Genomic DNA, 22,470 nt, shown 5'->3' on the forward strand with positions numbered 1-22,470 from the left:
TGTATTGTATACTTGAAATTTTTTAAGAGAGTTGCTCTTAAGTGTTCTCATCAAACACACAAAAAAGGTAGCTATGTAAGGTGTCGGATATGTTAATTACCTTACTTGTGGTACTCATTGCACAATGTACAAGCATATCAAAACATCAGTATATACCTTAAATTTACACAATTTTCATTTGTCAATTATACTCCAATAAAACTGGGGGGAAAAAGGAAAAAAAAAGAAAGCCACATTCTGCTGAAGCTGGGTGGCCCCTCAGAATTGACCCTGGATGGGATAAGGGAACCAGTCATTTATACCCCCTCGCTAGGATGATCAATCCCTGGTGTGGGCAATACAAGAGAGAGAGGGCATGACTCTGGCAAGGTCGTTTTCCCCAGCTGAGAACATTCCAGAAAGGGGTGTGGCTGATGGCTGTTCCAGCACAGCTCCCTGCAGCTGCAGGACCAAGTTCTGCATTTCTGAAGGGGGATCTGAGAGTCATGGAAGTACAGGGCTGGATGTTGTCTTTAGTTAAAAATTTTGTTTTCCAGCTTGATTGAGGTATAATTTGTATGCACAACCACTGCACATCATTAATGTATACAATTTGGTGAGTCTGGACATATGTATACACTCATATCACCATTACCACAAGCAAGGGAATAAATATGTCCATCACCTCCAAAAGTTTCTTGTGTCCCTTTGATGTTGGTTTTTTTTTCTCTTTATTTAAAATTTTGATATTTTTGTTCATCAGGGCTATTTTGCATGAATTTTAGTTTTTAAAAATATTGCACTAAAATATTATTTACCTTGATTACTAAGTCTTTTAGCTCTCCCTTAAATTCTCCCTCACTCCCCTCATCCTAACCACAGTCTGGCTTCTAGCAGTTGTGTTAGCCGTTCAGGGGAGCAAGCTGACGGCACTGCGCGACATTGCATGGGATACGCCCTGTGACGTAGCAATCCGCCTGCTGGGTGTGTAACTGAGAGATGTCGTCTCACCCCTCTGTAAGGGGACGTAGGTAAAGACGTGCATCTAAACATTGTTATGGCAGAGGAGAGAAGGAGAGTGGGAGACAGCTGGAGGGTCTATCTCTAGGGGGTGGATGCTAAAATGGGCTGAATGCATACTAAGCAGCAGTCCCGGGCAATGAACTAAATGTCCAAACATCAACATGTATAGATCCTTAAAATAGAGGGTAAGAAACAGGAGACTTATAGCACTATTTCATGTACGTAAATTGAAATCAAATATATATATAGCACTACTAAAAGGGTCCACGCATTTTAAGGACGTACAGGAAACACATTAAAGTGAATTCTCATGGAGTCAGGGAATGGAAGATTGGAGATGAAATGGGAATATATAAAATAAAATAAAATGTGAGAGGGACCTTTTATGGGTCAATGATAATCTTTTATGAAGTAAGAAGAATCATTAATTTAATACTCTGTATTATTAATATAGGACCAAATATAAGGACCAAAATAAGAGAAAATATAATTAATTTTAAAAATTTAATAGCAAATTAGGTTATATGAAATGGTTGCAAATACCTTCACAGATTGTTTGCTCGCTACTAAAGTTGGAGGTTAAATTTCGTTTTAGCTGTGCGGTAGCTGGTTCATCCCAGCTGTATTGCAACAGATTTGTCAATCCAACTCAACTGAATTTCAATCTAGTGTGTGACTCACATTTCAGACACTAATCCCTTCTCAAGTGCTTGAAATACAGGCAAAATATTTATTTGAACGAGCTGATTAACAAATCTGTGAGTTAAGAGATATACAAAAGGCAATGAACTGGAATGAAATGTATTGGGAGAGAGAAACCTGCTCTACCATTTATAAATCCTGGTCATCCAAAATACATGCCTTCTCATTTGAAATACCAGTGAAATTCTCATTCCCCAAAGTCATTGGCCTGAAATATAGAAAAATTTGGAATATACGGAACTTTGGTCACAAAAAAAAAAAAAAAATGAAAAAAAAACAGCTAGACTAGAACTATGTTAAAACTAAAACTAAACCAAAGTAAATCTTCAAACTCATCAACTAATTTTTCATGAAATCTTTAAAATCTGCTAAAAATAATTCCACCTAAAACAAATTAATGTAAACATTATGAACAATTAAAAGAAACAGGTAAATCGACAAACGAGGCAAATTTGTTTGAAAATCTGGCTGATCATTTGGAAAACTGTCCTTCAGTGAATTGACCTGGCCCCTCCTCAAGCTTGCCTTTGACATTCATCGGAACTGTGGCCGCCTGGATCAAAATGGTGGGGGGCTGGGGGGAGGGGCAGTGAGATTGGCCCCAGATCTATTTATCTTCAAGGACGGCCCCAACCACCACATGGCAGAATTTCACTACGTACATCCTCATCTCCCTGAACCTGATTACAGGAAACGAAGTGGAAAAAATTAACCTTGGGCTGAATCCAGTCCACTTGCAGCTGCAGCCCAAGTGGCCTTTCTAAAGCACACATTTGATCACGCCACTCCCCAGCTTAAATCATTTCAAGGACTCAGGATCAAGTTCCAACGGCATCTTGTGGCTTATAAGCCCCTTCAAAATCAAACTGCCTCTTTGACCTGAGCCAGAGCCCCTTTCTCCTCCCCAGCCTCCTGTTCTCTATGCTCCAGCTACACTGGGCTCTCAGTATTAGTAATTCCAAGGCTCTCCATGGTGGCTGGTCTTTTCTTTATTCCTGGTGTTTCCTCTGCCTGGAATACTCTCTTCCTATACCTCCCAGCCCAAATGCCTGTTAGCTAACCGTTATGGCTCCCAGTAGACATGATGTCTTTGAGGAAGCCTAAAATTAAGAAAATTGCTACTGGTACTGAAGTATTAGGAGACAGTTATCCATGGGTCTCTCACATTTATGCACATCTTGAAAACAGGTACTCACTGCCCATTGCTACAGACTAGCTTTGCGAGGATAGCAAAGAACCTTAGAAGATAAAGAGTTTCCCTTTGGAACAAAGAACAAGTTGGCTTTCAGCCTTAACAGAGAGAAATAACATCTCCCTCCCTCCAGAGCAAAGGGCAGGTGTGCTTACTGCCCGTTATAAAATATGAGTTCACTAAACTCAGGGCTCCTGTCCTGTAAAACCACTCACTACCTGTGTGCGCAATGGTCTGAGTCTATCCGTGTTGCCCTGATGGAATCTGGAAGCAAAAGGAGCTGACATAGAACTGTCTGTGCCACTTCCTATATAAAAAGTAATAAAGTCTTTTTGTTTCTGACCCAGGAGTGTCGTGACTTCTGCCAGCATCTGTGAAACTATGATAGACTAACTTGTTGGTCTGCAAGTAAATAAAGTTCTTGACAGTAATATATCAATGTTAATTTCCTGATTTAGATGGTCATATTGTGGTTTAATAGGATCATGTCTTTGTTTGTAGGCAATGCACACTAAAGTGTTTAGGAGTGACAGGGCATCATGTGGACAAATTACTCTCAAGGAACAAAAAAGGTATATTGCACTTGCAACTTCTCTGCATTTTTAAGATTGTTTCAATTTTTTGAAAGATTAATCAGTGAGCTCAGATGCTATTAACCTGATCCACCTGATATAAAGTTCCCCATTAACTTGTTGTTTTATGTTGTTGGCGTTCACAGACAATTATTGTTTAGATCCATTATTTCATTAGAGATTCCAAAGTGATGACTTTTCTAATTCAATTATTGGCTCTGAATTTATTAGCTGCACTTCCTCTATAAAAAAGAACTTTTCTTGTCAACAATTGGCTGCTCCGAAATGATGTTTATACAGGAAAAGCAGAAAAAACATGATTGACTTTGTCCCTTTATTTTCAAATAATAATTTGTTGCCCTAGAGAGCTACCAAAGAAATTTGTTTTTGACTGCTTCAGATGAGCTCATAATTTTTATACAGTTATTGCTTTCAATCCATGGCAGTCACGATTCCTTCTGATCCTCAAATTGCCCGTCTCAGGCCAGTGTAGGCCCCCTCAGGATGAATCCAGTGTTCTTTTGTCATGACTTCATCAGTCTGTGATGACATTCTTGCTTTGGGCACAGATAGTTCAGATTCATCTTGCACAAGTCTTGCCCTAGATCTGAAATCAGCCATTTCTTGAAGGAACTTTTGCTCCTTTTAAAGGGGAATTGGTATTTAGAGGCTGCAGTCTAAGGTCTAGAGGTGTTTATTGCTACTGGGTCATTAATTTCAGGCTTTTCGGTGGGCAGGGGTAGGACACATGCATCACATCATGAATTCACACTGGTATTTACAAGATTTACAGAACTTCTTTGGTTTTTATCCTTTTTCACGTATATTTAAACCTTGGTATTTAACCACCTTAACATAATTACTAATTTATTTATCTTATACTATATTTTACTTATACTATAATACTTTCAAAATTACGATGCCACAATAAAACACCAAATCTACTGAATGTGGTTAAATATTTCTTTGGGATTCTTATTTGTCCATAGGATATAACTCACTTGAGATGTGTAGTCAAAACGTGGGTTTTATAATTACTTGTTGGGGGTGACCAACTGCCCTGGTTTGCCCCAAACTGAGGGGTTTCCTGAGATCAATGCTCCAGGCAAATCAGGACGATTGATCACCCTCCTTGAAGCAATTCCATACTCCGTGTGGTGGGCGACCAACTTAACATAGAGTTAGGTTCATTTGTCTCAGGTTGTTTTTGATGTTTTAGGAATTCGTTTTTTTAATTTTTTAAAAAAATCTAAAACATTTACGTAGTTCCAAAGCCAAAACCCCTCTGATAAGGCACATTCACCTCTATCTCCTCTGTCTTACTCCCTCTCTCCTCCTAGAGGTATTAATTTCCTTAGATTTTTGGTTTATTCTGCTGTTGTTTGTTTTTTGAAAATAGAGGCAAATGCACACTTACAGTGATGTCTCCCTTTCTACCACAAAAGATAACATTCTGTAGACACTATTCCCACGCAATGGTTTTGAAAGGTTTCCCAGGTGGGCATTTAATCTAGAGCTGTAAAGCCGTGTACCTAAATAATCACACCTGTCACCCTCAGAGTGACCTTAAATCTAAGATTCCAGATTTGACACAAAAACAATACAACAAGCCAAGGACAGAAGGATGCGAACGCGCCAGCGTAACTAGGGCAGGAAAATCCCACATTTTCTCTCCACACCGTGCCGTTACCTGCTCGGTCCCTAACAGCTTTTTAAGATCGTTGCCGAGCTCAGACCCGGGGCATGTACAGATTGAACACAAGCGTGAGTTCAATATATAGGCGTGGGGGGCTGTGTGAGGCCACACGGGGGCTCTTCATACAATGTGCGCTCGGTAGCATCACTAGAGAAGGATTTAAGAGGCTGCAAGAGGAGTCATTTATGAGATCTAACGATGTCTTTGAGTGGCAGAGAGGAATAGTCTCCCATATTTAACTTGTGAGGAGCCAGGCTCACCAGTTGTGCCCAGCCCCCTGCAGACTGAGCACAGGCCCACTGTGGCCACCGGAGTGTTCTAGGCCGGGCTGCCATCGTTTGTGGACCAAATCAATGGCGGTCTACCTGCTATAATTTAAGGACAGCCACAAGCTTCCCCTGTCCTCTCCCAGGCCCTTCCTTCCAGGGCCTGCTCTCCTCCTCTTTACTTCTCTTTGGGGAGGATATATGTTCCTGAGCTCCTTTAGACAACAAAAAAGTGCATCATCTCTAGAAGATCACCCATGAAATGCACTTTCACCCATAGTGAGGAGGAGACAGAGAAGCTCTAGCCAAGACCGGTAGAAAACTCAGATTTGTGTGTGGAGGTCGAGGAGCCAAACGGTTAAAGGAAGTCCCTGCAGACTGACCGCAAGGGTTTCAATCCTGGCTCTATTATCCTTTACAGAATTCATCCTTTCTGTGCCTCAGTTTCTCACTTGCAAAATCGAAAAAAACAGGGCTCTACCTATCTCATAAAGTTGTTACGAGGCTGTAGTGGGTTGAACTGTGGCTCTCAGCAGATGTGTCCACCCAAACCTCAGAAGATGATCGTATTTGAAGTAAGGGTCTTTATAGATATTATTAAGTTAGGGATCTTGAGATGGGATCATCCTGGACTTAGGGTGGGCCCTAAGTAAGATGAATAGTGTTCTGATAAGAGGAAGGAGAGACTCAGAGACGCGGGGAGAAGACAGTTCAAGATCAGAGTGATGCAGCCACAAGCCAGGGAAGGCCAAGGATTTCTGGAAACCACCGAAATCTAGGAAGAGGCAAGATTGTTTGTCTTCCTGTATTAGAATGTAAGCTCCAATGAGAGGAGGACTATAATAGTGCACAGTAGATGCTCAGTAAATAAGCACTGAAAGAATGATGATGTTCTTTTTGTTTGGAACCCACTTTCCACTTGTCTGCCTGGAGAACTCTTATCTATCCCTCAAGACTCAGCTTTACATTTCTCTGACAAATTTCCCTGATCCTGCCTCACCCTCACCCCTCCCAGCTCCCCAACTCACTCCCTCTGGTGAGTACTTTGGGCTCTTCAGGGGTATCTGTGATTGCACTTGTCCTGCTGTTTATCCCAGTGTCTTTAAAACCTGTCTCCTAGCAAACCAGGCTTAGGTCAGGGGCCAAGCCTTGCTGGCTGAGGATGCCCAGTTCCTAGCACACTGGCCTAAGGCAGGAGCAGTCATCCAGTGTCACTCATAATAAATGTGTGGGCCGAGTGCGGTGGCTCATGCCTACAATCCTAGCACTCTGGGAGGCTGAGGCGGGAGGATGGTTTGAGCTCAGGAGTTCGAGACCAGCCTGGGCAAGAATGAGACCCCTGTCTCCACTGAAAAAAAAAAAGAAAGAAAGAAATTAACTGGACAAGTAAAAATATATAGCAAAAATTAGCCGGGCATGGTGGTGCATGTCTGTAGTCCCAGCTACTCGGGTGGCTGAGGCAGGAGGATTGCTTGAGCCCAGGAGTTTGAGGTTGCTGTGAGCTAGGCTGACACCATGGCACTCTAGCCCGAGCAACAGAGTGAGGCCCTGTCTCAAAAAAAAAAAAAAAAACAAAAATAGATAAGTAAATGTGTGGGAAACAGAAAGGGGAGCACCCAGCTCTGGTGGGTGCAGGGAGGTGGTGTCAGAGAAGAATTACCAGGAGAAGTAAGGCTGGCAGAAGAGAGATGGGAGAAGAATCTTCAAAGGGGATGAACAGGACGTTCCAAGAAAGAAAAGGACATTCCAAGACCTGCCCTAGAGAGCCCTTTGAGAAAAGTGCTACTAATGACTGCAGGGCTGGCCAAACTGAGCCCCAAATAAGGGGGTCCAGAGGGTGGCGACACCACCCACGGAGCCCTCGTGCTCTCTCCCCAAAGCCAATAACAGTCCCCAGGAGTCCCCTCTTCAAAGCCTGGGTCAGGAAGGCGGAACAAGAACATGCAAATTGCTATTCCAGTGGCAGTTTTGCCTGCAAGCAAGTTTTGAGACCACACAATAGAAGTTTTCAAATAGATGGTTTCGAGTATCCACAGTGTACTGAGATCAAGACTCCGGCCTGCCAGCATGCAGCCCAACAGGAAAAATATCATTTATGGCAGGCTCATGAATCCTATTTGCATAAAACTTATGAACCCGAAAGCGCACACTCCCCACGCGGTGAAAATCAAAAAGACTTCTCCGGTTTTTGTTTTCTCTGGATGGTGGCAGCCTATCAGGCAAATGAGCCTCCGTGATGAGAGATTTCTCTAAAGCCGAAGGAGGCTGCTTATAATAGATTTCTAAATATACGGTTGTGTTCATTCAGACATTTCATTTATTGCTGTGTGATAGGAGATCAGGCCTTTCCGCTTGAACTGTTTTATAACCCTGTAATACCTGCACCGATGCACCCTTCCTACCCCACCTTCACGCCCACCCTCCCAGGTGCAAAACACACGTGCACATGTGTACCTGGGGCGCATGCACATCTACGCTGGGCCGGCCATGGCCTTGCAGATTGTCTGTAGCATCCATTCTCCCTGGCTGATCTTTACGCTCACAAGCGCGTGACCTCGTGGTTCATTTAGAGGGGATACACCCCTAACAGGGTCAGGAGAACTGTTTTCATAGGCAAATAAATGAAGGGATTTGAATTATGTGAAGTTTGAAGTCCCGCTTCTAACATTTTAGAATTCTCCATTTCCTCCTATTCCCTCCCTCCCCACTTCTAACCTCACAACACGGCCTCAGATTTAGCAAAGAGCAGGTGCAAGATTTATTCTGTAAGAGCCTTTCTGTGCCTTGAAGGGGCACCGGCTCTCCTGCCAGCGCTCCAAGCCTTGGTTTTCCTTGGTACCGGTTGCCACTCGCAAGTGTGGAGTTTAATAAACATGAATTGAATTGAATCCCTGCTCCAAGCACTTTAGATAATGTCCTTCGTGAGTGTTTTTAGAGAGGACTAGAGGTGCCCGGCAGGGAGGGCGGCAACATTTCTGGCCTGAGAGATGGTTAGGACCACAGCAAACTGCACGGCCCTGGCGGAGGGAGGAGGGGGTGAGAGGGATGAGGATGCATCCGGACTGCAGGTGAGAGGGCCTGCAGAGGGGCAAGGACAGAGCTGGGGAAGATGGTGTTAGAGCAGAGAGGAGCGTGAGGACCTGAACGTGGACTCCCTCTATTCAAGGGTCAAATGTCCCCTGCCCCGGAATGGTAGCATGGTTTAAAGATTCCTAACCAGGCAGGGGCCAGAACAGGGGCTGCAGATTCCAAAGCCAACTAAGGGCAGTGTCGTAACTATGTGAGATCTTTTTCCCCAATGCTGGGAGGAGAATGGGAGTAAAAGTCACCGTGTGGAGAACGAGGATCTGGCTCCAGCCAGTTGTGGCTTTGAACACACAGAGACTCAGCGTTGCAAGGTATGTAATTTTATGTGAAACTTGAACATTTGAAATAATAGCAACTAAATCAAATTTAGAATATCATGAATTCCAAACAAAACACCTTCGCGAGCCAGATCTGGAGCTCCAGGGAGATTTGTGCACGAGACTGAGTAAGCGAAGACACTTCACGGTGGGGGACATGAGCCTGGTGGGGGGAAGGATGTGGGGACCCTGAGAAAATCTGTGCAAGACGTTCAGGTCATAAAATTCAGGATGCCTCAAAGTGAGGAAGGCTGAGACTATTTGGAATAATGGAAAAGCTTGGCTTCTTCGGGCAAATTGTATGGTCAGGGTCCAGGGACACATGTCCCAGGATATATACACCTGTGGGGGGGACTGGTATGCCATGAGCCACTCAGACAAAAAAACCAAACCAAACCAAACCAAAACACTCTCCCTTCCTCAGGAACATATAAAACTGAAGAGAAATTGCTTCTGGTATAAACAGAAGGAGGAAATGGGGTCAGCAAAAGGCGAGAATAAATCAAAATACTCAGTTATAGGGAGAGCTAGCCCACCTGTTTCAGGATTGCCAGAAACTGAGCCATGTGTCCAGGGAGGCCAGGTTGGAAAACACAAGCCTGTTCAGCCAGCACTTGATGATGGACAATTCATGCTCCAAGGTTCTGTCTCACCGTCGTTAAAAACTTGTGTCATTTAAGTAGTAGGCTTACGATATTGTACTATCAAGAATGGGGAAGGACATTCCAAATGAAGCGTGATTGGCGGGAATCAATTTTTCGCGTGCCTAATCTGTGCCAGGCCCTGTATGGGTGATTCTTATACGACCACTGCTTTTGCGGCTCCCAGCGACCTTTATAAGAAAAGTACTTCTTTTCATTCCCATTTTGCAAATGGGGAAATTGAGGCATGTAGTGGTCAGATGACCTACCCAATGTCAGAGCACTGATAATAAGAGGAAGAACTGGAATTTAAACCAATTTAGTACAATAATAACTGGGACTCTATCCCAGTTAGCGTGATGGAAGAGGACACGTGGAAGGTTTCGAACTAGGCTGGATGTAGCACATGTCACTTCTGTCCTTCTCCCATTGGCTGGAAATCAGTTCCACGGCCACAAGAGAGGCTGGGAAACGTAGTTCAGCTGTCCCAAGGAAGGAGAAGACAGACATGGTGGTGAAGAGCTAGCAGAATCTGCAACAGCCACTTTGGACTGCCATGTTCCCATAAACTCATGAAGCGTGGGGATTTGTGACGTTAGCTTCCTCATCTGTAACTGTGCAAATAAAATAGAAAGAAATGGCAGGTGGGTTTGCTGGGATCTTTTTGCCTTTTCGCTTCCCAATGTTTCTGGTAGACTGGTTTATATTTAGGATCAAAATTGGTCACCGCAGATAGCAAATTTAGAGGTCTTTTCCAAATCTTCATAGGTGCCAATAATCCCACTCCCACCCACCCCTGTTCTATGAATGAAAGATAAATGCTGGATAGTGGAAGGCCTGTTGGTCTCACAGGCAGATTTGGGTTCAGATTCTTCCACTTACTAGTGATATGACCTAGGGCAAGTCGGTTAACCTATCTGAGGTCCTGTGTCCTTTAATTATAAATTAAAAATGCACATACCAGCTCCACCAAGACATCTGGCCCCAGAAAGTATAAGTGTCTCCTTCATCATTTCCCTTTTACATTCATGTTGTTATCCTTCTTGGAGGATTCATCTCAGGGATGAATTGGCATTGTTCAGATAGGTTGAACAGAGCTCTGTTTTGGGGATGGGAATGAGGGAAAGAAACCGAACTCAAACACTCCATCAAAGCTTCACACTTGAATAGGGCCGTTTCAGTGCACTCTCTCTCTCCTTTAAAGTTAATAGAAAGACCGATTTTTCTATAAACTTAGTACTTTTTTTTTGTCATTTCCAAGCCACTGATAGACTATTTAAATGGATACTCATTTTGGTTTTGAGTCAATTCTTAAACGAAGGTACAATGGAGGGCATAGTCTTGAAGAACTGGATTATGCACAGAAAAATCAGTGAAACTGGTGATACATCATGAACTCGGAGTATATTTTTATTTTCCAAGGCATACCAAGATTCAGGATAACTTTTTTGTACTTGAATCAGTCGTTACTTTTTGCATTAAGAATATAGTACTAAGTGGGAATATAAATAAATATTTTAAATATTACTTTCATGTCCTCACCATCCTAGTGGGAATTGAAAGGAGAGAGTAGGGGAAGTTGTTGTACTACTCCTGAGTAGTTCTTTTCTCCCAAGAAATTCTAAGAATTGTGCTAATAATGAAATTTTTCATGGACAAAGTGAAGTGATATCCCAAATGTCTCAATTTAATAAATGCAAAAACTGAAGCCAGAAGAGGTACATTCACAACTTGTTAAATACCATGTACAGAAAAGCCATAAGGTAGGCTCAGGTTTTCTGACTTTCATCCTATAGTTTCTGTTTTATTCACTCATTCACACATCATTCATTCTCTTACTCGATTATTCAGCAGATACTATGGACACAGCAGTAAAAGGGGCTGGAAAGAATACCAAAAACATATAAAAGAATTCTTGGAGTCAAAGGTCATAACCTCATTGAAGAGATAAAACCAAGACAGCAAAAGCAAAAAGCAACAAAACAAAGCCAGAATGATTAAGAGCCTGGTACTCTGGTTGAAGAAGTGCTTAAAAAGTTCAGACAGGTTCCCTACAGAGTGCAGTTGCCTGTCAAGGCTTTGCAAAGACAGTGGAACTTGATCTCAGAAGTGAAGACAGGAGGGTTTTGCGGGGCAGGGTGGCAGGGTCGGGGTGGTAACGGGAAAAGTCTTATCAAAGAGGATGCTGTGGTCTGAATGGTTGTGTTCTTCCTTCATATGTTGACATTCTAACCCCCAAAATGCTGGTATGAGAAGGTGGGGCCTTTGGGAGGTGATCAGGTCATGAGGGATTAGTGCTCTTATGAAAGAGACCCCAGAGAGATCCTTCTCTGTCCCTCCCGTCCTACAAGGTCACAAAGAGAAGGTAGCTGTCTATGCCGAGTGGGCCTCACCAGACACTGGGTCTGCTGGCTCCGTGATCTTGGACTTCCCAACCTCCAGAATCGTGAGAAGCAAATTCCTGTTCCTCACAAGCCAGCCCCTCCATGGTGTTGTGTTATGGCACCCTGAATGGAATAAACAGAGGAAAATTATAAGCAAAATGGTAGGAAGGCAGAAAGGAATATAGTTTATTTAAAAAAAAAAAAACAGTGGGGATTGGTTTGAAATGAACATACCCTTTGGAAAAGAAGCAGGTGAGAGGAGGGGAAGAAAGTCCAGAGAGGAAAAGAAAACCTAGAAGGGGAAAGGAGACAAGGGTCTGTTGCAGGCGATTGGCATTCCAAATCCATTTCTTTTGCCTTCTGGTGTATACGAGCACTGCAGCAGCTAGATAGCAAGAAAATGACATTTTCGGGCCCCCTTGGAGTTGGGGTTGTGGATGTTAATTAGGTTCCACCAGCAGGGCCAGCTTCTGGGCATGTAACCCGTGTCGCGTCGGACCCCTCACTCCGAAGGGCCCCAGGTTTGGTTTAATGCTCTGCTGCTGCAGTCTTGAAATCCCGAATAATTTGAGCTTTGAATTAGCGTCTTGTACGTGAAGTCTACTGGGACCACAGAGCAATGCACGAGCAGGGGAGATGGATATGATGTGGGTGTCCACTGCAGTTCCTTGCTGTCCCTTTCCCATGCAGGGGTCCCCAGAAGCACAGAATCTGGGGGAACTCTGATGCAGGAGAGTTCAGCAAGGCTCAAAACCATGACAAAGTAAGTATATTTTATATACAACGAATAAGCAGGCTGCTGACAGCCCTGAAAGGCCATGTTTTCCATTCGAGACAGTATTTACTTAGAACACAGTAAGAAAGCGAAGGCATCTAAGAAACACGAAGAACAAAGGTACCTTTCCATATCTTTTCCCACTTGCATATTTCTTACCTCCCTGTATTAGTCAACCACTTATGCTGAAAATGAAGACATAGAAGGGAAGGGAAAGATGGGGCAGCCCACAATTCCTTTTCTTTTCTTCCCTTCCTTACTCATCAGTAAAGCTGAAGGTGGAGGACATTGGTGGAACATGAGCATACGAAGAAATAAAATAAAAAGGCCAGGCACAATGGCTTGTGCTTTTGGGAGGCCGAGGTGGGGGCATTATTTGAGGCTAGGGGTTTGAGACCAGCCTGGGCAGCACAGCAAGACCCCATGTCTACAAAAAAATTAAAAATTAGCTACGTGTGGCAGCATGCACCTGTGGACCCAGATGCATGAAAAAACAATGGTCACTTGCCCCATTTTTTCCTACTCCCCAAAGGAAGCCACTTTCTACTCTTTCAGTTATTTTTCCTGGTATTTACCTCTGTGCTTCTGCATATCCTTTTTATACTACTATTTATTTATTTATTTATTTATAATTTTTAGACATTATTTATTATATTCCTGCTTTGGAATATGATCATGCCTCACTTTTATACCTCCACACAAACCTATTCTTTCTTCTTTCTTTCTCTTAATATAGTTAGTTACATGGACAATTTTTGGCTGAATTATTATTTAGCAGTTAGGTTATTGTGACCATGTATAATAGGAGTCATTGCAGAGCCAAGAATGAACCAGGAGCATCACTTTCTTCCTGACCTCACATGCTGGAATGCCATGGGGGCCAGGCCTGGGCCACCCCTTTCCTCTGTCTACACTCACTCCCTAGCCATCCCTATGGCTTAAAGATTAATCATACGCCTGTGACTCCTAAACTCATGCTGCCAGCCTGGTCTTCACCTGAATTCCAGACTTGACTGGTGTCGTCCGCTGCTGGCCTGACATTTGCACTTGGACATCTATAGGCAGCACGTACTTAACTTGTCCGGCACAGAGCCCCGATTTCCCTGCTCTGCAGCCACGACCTTCACCGTCTCAGGAAATGGCACTGCCATTCTTCCAGCTGGTTGGTCCTCAAACCTTGGAATTATCCCTGTCTTTATTTCCTTTTGACTCTGTCAACTCTACCACCAAAATACATCCAAAATCCAACCATCACCTGTATCCTACCACCTTGAATCCAGGACAGCATCGTCTGTCGCCAATGTTATTGCAATAACCTCCCCACTGGCCTCCCTACTGCCGTCCTGTCCCACTATAGGATTTAAACGTGAGTCAGACACATCACTCCTCCACCCAGATCTCCCCAGTGGTTTCCTGTCACTCAGACCAAAGGTGCTGCAAGATCTGGCTCTGCTGTTTCTCACCTCATCCCCTCCTCACTGTTACTCGAAGTTCATTCCAACCCCAGGGCCTGTCCCCTTGCCATCAGCTCGTCTGGAATGCTTTGCTCCCACCCAGCAGCACGGCTTGCTCCCTTAGCTCCCAAATGTCTTCCCTTATTGGAGTGGCTGTCCCTGATTAGCCTGTATAAGTCAACACCCTGCTATGACTCTCTGTATACCTCTTATCTTGCTTTATTTCTCCCTGCAATGTTTATCACCACCTGATACATTACATATTTACTTATTGTCTGCTCTCTTCCCCTGGAAAGCAGGGATGTGGTCTGTTGGGTGTAGTAGCGTATGTGCCTGGAATACAGCAAGCACTCAATAAATATTTGATGCCTGAATGAATTAATAAGAAGTGTCAATAAATGCATGTATGTAATCTACAGGTTGAATTTGGAAGCAGAATTTCATATTCTACTTGAAATTCCATGTAGCTCCTCCTCACAAATGCTTCCTTAGTCAGTAGGACTCCGTGTTTAAGTATCTTTCTCTTCCACTAGACCAAAGCCCCCCTGAGTTCTCAGGGCCTGGCTCAGTGGCTACCCTCAATAAAATGTTTGCAGGCCCATAATGTCTTCAAGATTCAAAGAATTAATAGGCATAACCGCTCATCAAGGTCACATGTTGCCATTCCTGCAGATATGCTTAGGAATGAACCTGATACATCTAAAAGGATTCTACAATCTTATCCATCTGTTCCTTCACTCGAGCGTTTATTGATCTAGTATGTATTGAGCACCTTCTCTATGGAAGTTTCTAGTTCCTAAACACTTTCTATTCTTACGTCCAAATTACCACTCCAGTCACCCCCCCTCCTACTCATCCAAACACTGTTCCTCGTTCTGACCTCAGTGGAGCTGGGGAACAGCTGGGTACCAGCATCTGTCTAATCACCCTTCATCCCCTGGCACCTGTTAAGACATGCCAGGATGCTCTTTGCTGATGCCTCTCAAATTTAAAATGGGAACACTGGGTATTCAGAACAGAGGCCTTGACATTTAAAATACCTGCCCCTCCCTTTTCAGCCTGCGAGAAATGCCTGGTTGTTGACATTCAGGGTCCGGCACAGGCCAGCCGTCCTTTCTTGGGACCGGTGTTCGGTCTGGCGGATGGAGTTCGTAGACAACGGACACATTTTCCTAAGTCATCACAGCAAGGAGGAACTCACATTCTTGGAAGCAATGTCTGGTAACATGATAAAAGAGGGGTAATATTTTCTGTATGGAACTTGAATTCTATTCAGCTGGTATGGGACAATTGAAAACATGGAGGGAAAGAAATGAGGCCTAGTTGGAAACAGCTCCCGAGTCGCACGGGAGGGCTGTTCTGCAGTCGGGTCTCTGCGTTTCTCTACAAGGTCACTGGGCTGATCCTTCCAAACTCCTCGCTTTAGTTGGAATGAAAAGACCTCCTTGGAGTGAGTTTTACGAAATTCTGCTTACTGTGCTATGTACATAAATCTGTTTCATAAAAAAAGTCCTGGGGGGGGTGGGCACTTTTTCCAGGAGGGCCTTGTTTTTAGGTGAGAGGTCAGGTAAGGAGGGTCATTACCAATCAATATTGCTTTGCAGCAATTATTCACGTTTTTGTTAGCAGCATGTTTAAAAGCTGAGCATTTATAGGTTAAAGGTAAGGTTCACTTCAAGAAACAAGAGGCGAAGTTCATTCTTTAAAAAAATAAAAAACCCAAGACCTAACTCAATATTTATTGCAAGAGGGGAATCTTTGAGAAAGCAGGCTGCCCTGTTGTATCACTTTCCACACTCTCACACACACAGTAAGGTTTATACCCAGCTTTTTGTTTTTGTTTTTTTTCCTCTGGTTCAAGCTATTGTGTAAGAGGAAGGTCTGGCGGTTGATCTGCCTGTGGGACATTAGCAGGGGAAACGGGCTCATCTGCCTGGAGAGGGGAGCAGGGGTTTCAGGATATAAAACTGACGCCGACCTCATTCCTGCCGGATACGTTTGCCTGTGAAGTGACCCGTTCGGCTGTAACGAGGTGGAGTTATTGCTGTGGCCAGATTGTGGGGAGATCCCGCTGGAGTCGCGAGACCCCCAGGTGAGGTGGGAGTTGGATTAGTTCCCAGGGTAGCTCCGGGGTTAAACTAGAGTCTTTTGTTTTCCTCGGAGGGGTTGGCTCAAGCCTTCAGAAACTTGGGTGTGGCTGGTTCTCCTGCCAAGTGACTCTGTCCTAGGGAAGGTGCACCCTGTGAGCACAGGGACAAGCCAGGTAGAGCACACGGTTTGTAACTTTTAACTAATTTCTCCAGATACGCACAGCTTTTCTTCGCAGTCATTCTCCCGTCTTGACCTCTTCCCCTAGGAGTGACTGTCTTTTGCTCTCTCAAAGGTACTGTCAGAATCCTGCGTTCTGTGTCCTGACTTTCCAGGTTTTACCCTGCTCCGCACCCTATGCCCAAGTTCCAGATCAGTGTTCCACCCACCTTGTGCCCTTGCTTCCAAATGGAACCGCATTTCCTCTTCGCAAGGATACGAGTAGGCTTGGCATCTTCTGGACTGAGCCCTCCAAAGAACATGTCAATCAAGCCATCCACTGATACCCGACTAAACGAACACTGTTTATTTTTGACGGAGATAAATTATCAAGAATACACAGAAAAGCAGCAAGACTCAGCGAGTTAAGCAACAGAAACAGGTGACTGCAAATTCCTTTCTTAATTCTACCATCAAACTCTCCGTGTGACCTTGAGTTTCTAAGACTTATCGTAAGTACAGAGAACCTCAGATAACTTCCCAGGGCTATTTTGAACAATACATATTAATTAACTGGTTAAATAATGCAGTGATTACAAATCACTTTGTAAATGCAAAGCTTTATATTTACTGAGTAATTCTGCATGACTTACTAAATGACTGGAATGAAAGCAATGTAGCTACGTTGTTTTTTTTCTATACATAATGAGAGCTAACAAATATTAAGTTTTTCTTATGTACTAGATGCTTAATTTAAATTTAATTTCCCTAACAACCCTAAGCTGTCAATACTTTTGTTTTCCCCATTTTAGAGGTGAGGACACTGAGGCACCAAGAAGTTAAATAACTTCCCAAAGTCTTGCAGCCAGAAGGAGCCAGAATCGGGATGCAGACTCTGATAATTCATTTCAGGGCTGCTCCTACCCACTCTACCGTAACAACCACCTACGTCTGGAAGTATCTCAAACCACTACAGAAAAATTTCGATAATTCCGTTTCTTTAAAATATTCAGTCCATTGGATGAAATAATTAATAACTAGCACTTGAACAATAATTATGTACAACTGCACACATGGAAACCATTTAATTCTGACACTAACCCTTTGAAGTTGGTGCTGAAATTATTTCCAGTTTACAGATGAAGCACAGAGATGTTAAGAAACTTGTCCAAGTTCACACAGCTAGCAGGTGGCAGAGGCAGGCTTTGGACCCTGGGCAGTCTACAACCAGAGTTCATGCTTTTTATCAATAAATAGGCCCAACAAATGACTGGAAATGTAGAGCAGGATGTAGAATCCTGCTATAGACTCAAGCAGTAGACTTGGCCACTGAACTGTGTGAACTTGAGCCTCAGTTTCTTCATCTCCGCTAACCCTGCCAGCTCTGTAATTCTATAATGTAACACGTATGCATTTCTGAAGAGGAGTCTGGAGAGCAATCATTGCAGTTTCAGAAATAAATGAGCAGCAAAGTTCATGGTTTCAGGATTTGAAAGGAGGCAGGAAGGCTACACAGGTCTGGAATTTCATCGGGAGGCCTGGCACGTTGGAATCCAGAGGCGCTAGTAAGACTCCCAGGGGATGAAGCCACTTGGCGAGGGAACAGTGTTCTGATCCTGGGGGAGTGAGTGCTGGCCTGGAGCATGAAGATGTGGGGCAGAGGGTCCCCGGATTCACCTAGAGCACAAGGTGGGAGTGGAGGAGAAGGAAAAAGAAGTGTGTTTTTTAGACCACATCGGCACCGTGCTTTGTGAATTTAGACCTAATCCTGGGAAAAGAAGTCACATTTCCATCATTCTTAAAATTCAAGTTTTTAGTAGTGGCAGTGAGTGTAACCATCACCTGAACAGTGTACGTTGTACCCATTCGGTAATTTCTCAACCCTCACCCCCTCACTCTCCCACCTTTCTGAGTCTCCAGTATCTATTATTCCACTCTCTGTGTCCACACGTAAACATTACTTAGCTCCCACCTGCAAGTGAGAACACATGGTGGTATTTGACTTTCTGCTTCTGAGTTATTTCACTTAAGATAAGGACCTCTAGTTCCATCCACCCCTGTTGCCACAAAAGATGTGATTTCATACTTTTTTAATGGCTGAGTAGTATTCCATGGTGTGTGTGTGTGTGTATCTTTATCCAGTCGTCCATTGATAGATACTGAGGTTGATTCCACATCTTTGCAATTGTGAACTGTGCTGTAATAAACATGAGTGCAGGTGTCTTTTTGATATAACGACTTCTTTTCCTTCGGGTAGATACCCAGTAGTGGGATTGCTGGACTGAATGGTAGATCTACTTTTAGTTCTTTGAGAAATCGTCATATTGTTTTCCATCGAGGTTACACTGATTTACATTCCCACCGACAGTGTATAAGTGCCCCCTTTTCTCCGCATCTGCATCTTCACCAACATCTATTGTTTTTTGACTTTTTATTATAGCCATTCTGACTGGTATAAGGTGGTATCTCACCGTAGTTTTGATTTGCATTTCTCTGATGATAAGTGATATTGAGCATTTTTTCATGTTTGTCCTCCATTTGAATGTCTTCTTTTGAAAAATGTCTGTTCATGTCCTTTGCCCACTTTTTAATGGGATTATTTGTTCTTTTCTTTCTGACTTTTTGTGCTACAATATGTCCACAAAGACATCCCTGAAGGAAGAGGTCATGATTCAGACCTTGAAGTTTCCTCAAGGAGTTTAAAACACTTCAGACATACAAATTAAATTCCGAAAGTGGGCTACAAACCCTGTTTCCTCTGTTACCAGGTTAGCCCTAGCACCGATTAAATGTTATTTAATCATTCACGGTTGTAACAGAGGGGCCAAAGATGATGATGTTTTCTTTAGTTTGAGGTGGGATTGAATGGAGAAAAGAGGTTTAGGAAAAATGATTCCAGGGATCAGCTAAAGGTGTTTTTTGAGAATCCCGGGCCTCCCATCAAGGTAAAATAAGGTATGGTAAGGTAGGCTGAGCTCTTTATGCCAGACTTGTAAGGGTGTTTGAAGTTTTTCAAGTTTTAACCTTCCATGCGAAAAAAAGAATTATGAAAAACTTCAAACACCCTTACAAGTCTAGTACTTTCCCCTATATTAGCTGTCTCCATTTTTTTTTTTTTCTTACTCCATCCCAGCCTGGCAAACAAGCATTGCAGAAAATGTGAATTATCAGAATAAAGCAGGGCCTATGTTATTTGAATCAGGAGATGCAGAGGGTGAATTTAAGAGAACGTTCTCCCTGCAGAGGACCCAGGCTCCAGGCTGAGAGCTCTTGCCCCAATCTCCTCTCTCTTCATCTTGCTCCTCTGTATCGAGTCGAAAAAGCATTAAATGTTTACTTTGATTTTCCTTTTCAAATATGCTTGATTTTCAAGCCCAGCTTATCCGGGACACTGCTCCACAGGGCCCAGGCTGGCTTCACTGGCGTCCTAAGACACGGAGGAAAAAAATAAACAAGCCACAGGAATCCCAAGTCACATAGCACCTCAGTGTTCTGGACTCATTTAAACTTTATCCAAGACTAACTCCTCCTTAGTTTTATTTGGTCAACGGTTGCTGTAAAGGTTCTTCTGCAACTATGGTGTCAGATTTTGCTTAGCAAGTAAGAGATAAAACAAATGTGCACAGTATTTTGATAAGAGGAACAATCATGCTGTTTCTATCTTTTATAATCCAAAGAACTCCTGGTGACACAAGCTTTTGGCATTAAGAGAGACACTTAGCAGACAGAATTGCGCCTGACTTTTATCTTTGTGGACTTAAACTCACTGAAAGTCAGTTCACAGAGATGTTCTTACTAGGCTGGCGTGGACTGTCCATTTCCTGCGCTGACTTTTCATATCAGAAGGCAGAGCTGACCTTGTGATGTTTATTTCCTAGAAAAAATTAAGAACAGGCAGCAGAGAGTCATGGGACTTGAGGGAAAACCCCGTAAACAAAGTGTATCTGACATCTATGCTTGTCTCACTATCTCCAATGTCACCGTCCTAGGGTGGTGGTCAACCGTTATCTCCTGCTAAGGTTACTGCTTAGAACGGCCTTGTCATCGATCACCCTGTGTCAGTGCTTGCTCGATGCCTGTGTGCTTTTTGCACACACAGCAGCCAGGGCGATTTTCAAAACGTGTAAATTAGATCAAGTCACTCCCCTGACTAAAACCCTATAGAAAGTTCCCTTGTGCTTAGGGTAAACCTGAAGTTCTTACTGTACATCCATGTCCCTCCAGACTCATCCATGTCCCTCCACTATCCTCTAGCCCCACCAGGCTTCAAGTCCTTAAGTAAGCTCTTTCAGGCCTCAGGACCTTTGCACGTGCCCTTCTATTTAGAAATCTTCTCTCCACCCTGATCCCTTTCATTCAAGTGACGTTCTCTCTCCTTATTCTTTAGACCTCTGCTTAGTATCACTTCTGCAGGCAGAACTTCCCTGGCTATCCCATTTAAGCTAGGCTTCTCATCCTTGCCATTTGTCTCTATTTTAGTCTTTTCCATAGCATTTATCATGACTTGGCATTATTTTCATTTATGATTGTTTCTTTTTCTTTTTTTCAGGTTTATTTTCTGCTTCCTGCAATTGAATGCAGAGAGCTAAACAATATTATGTTTTTCTCACTCACTGTTGTATTCTTTCTGTCTAGCAAGGTGCTTAACACAAAGTTAGGAACTCAACAAGTATTTGTTGAGTGAAGAAACACTTTATTCTGATGGAGAGTTTTAAACACAGCTGCATTCTAACGTGGAGAACCTGTGGCCCTCCAGATGCCCGAAGTGAGGCCTTGGACCAAATCCAAACTTCACAGAACAAATCGCTTTATTAAAAGGATTTGTTCTGTAAAATATGGATTCAGTCAAAAGGTGAAACTCAAGGATCCGGAATTCCACATGTGGCCCAAGGGTGTAGGTTCCCCACCTTGTCAAAATCATCTAGCTGTAAATTTCTTTAAGATTTTTTTCCATCCAATTCCTTATGCTTTGTTATCTTGTCTTTTGTGAATTCTATGAATATGAATGTAAGCTTCATTTTGTCTGTTTTGTTTACTATTGTATCTCCAGAATCTACCGTGCTTGGCACACAGTAGGCATTACATATATGTACTGATGTTGCATAAAAGCTATCCAAGTGAAACTTCTCAATTGATTCAGCACTAAGACTATACACTCACAGAGCAATTGTTCTTATAGAGTTTGCAAACAGGCAGCCTATTGGCTAGAGGGGTTCCACAAAAGTGTATTATTTGACATGAGTAATATTTTAAATTATATTAAATCAGTTGCTAATATTTAAACATTGGGAGATTTCGTGAAAAAATCGTGATGCCAATTTTTCTTGAAAAGGCAGAAGATCTAGCCACACAGGGTCCTTTTTGCCACAGGCCACCAGGGGCTGAAGCTGGACAGGGGCTGCCCCTGTCAGAGGTGCACGTCTTCTCCGTTTACTTTTTCCAGCAGTTTGTGTTGCTGGAAGGATCCTGAAAATAATAGTGGGGGATTCTAAAACTAGGTAAATATAGAATTACATCAGAAAGCTCATCAGAAACGAAGCACTAACTCAGGGAATATCTGTGCAAGACTGAAATGGCATTAGGCCCGATTAGTTCTTCAGAGATTTGTTCGACGCTCTCTGCAAGTGGTGCAGTAGGTAGTGGCTGGAATAGAAAGTATTTACCCTGGAGATCTTCTATCTTGTTAAATTCTGAGCATGGAGTAAGAAGCTAAACTGATTTCTCCCTCTCAGGATCAAGCTCATAATTATGCAAGGACACCACCCCCCCCACCACCACCACCACCTTCAAAGAAGGGAGGAAATAAAATTAAGGCAATATTTAAAACTATTCCTGGATCGTATGCCTTGAAAATTGGCAAACAACTGATGCCTTGACAAGACAAAGTGCATCGTCTATCAACTGAGGATGAATTTAGCAGCAGCACGGTATCACTACCATCACCACCACCATCATTGTGGAACTCTGAGTTTGAATATACACATTTGCAAACTAGTTAAGCACCCAAACAATGTAAGCAATGCTTTGAGCTTGCTATAAAAGCGTTCAAGTTATATGTGATCAGGAAATACTTCATCTATGTAGGCAATAGGGTCAAAAGAAGAAGAGATTTTTGAGACCTAGAAATGAGTTGTT

Source organism: Lemur catta, chromosome 19 (assembly GCF_020740605.2).
Source record: "Lemur catta isolate mLemCat1 chromosome 19, mLemCat1.pri, whole genome shotgun sequence".
Taxonomy (NCBI): Eukaryota; Metazoa; Chordata; class Mammalia; order Primates; family Lemuridae; genus Lemur; species Lemur catta.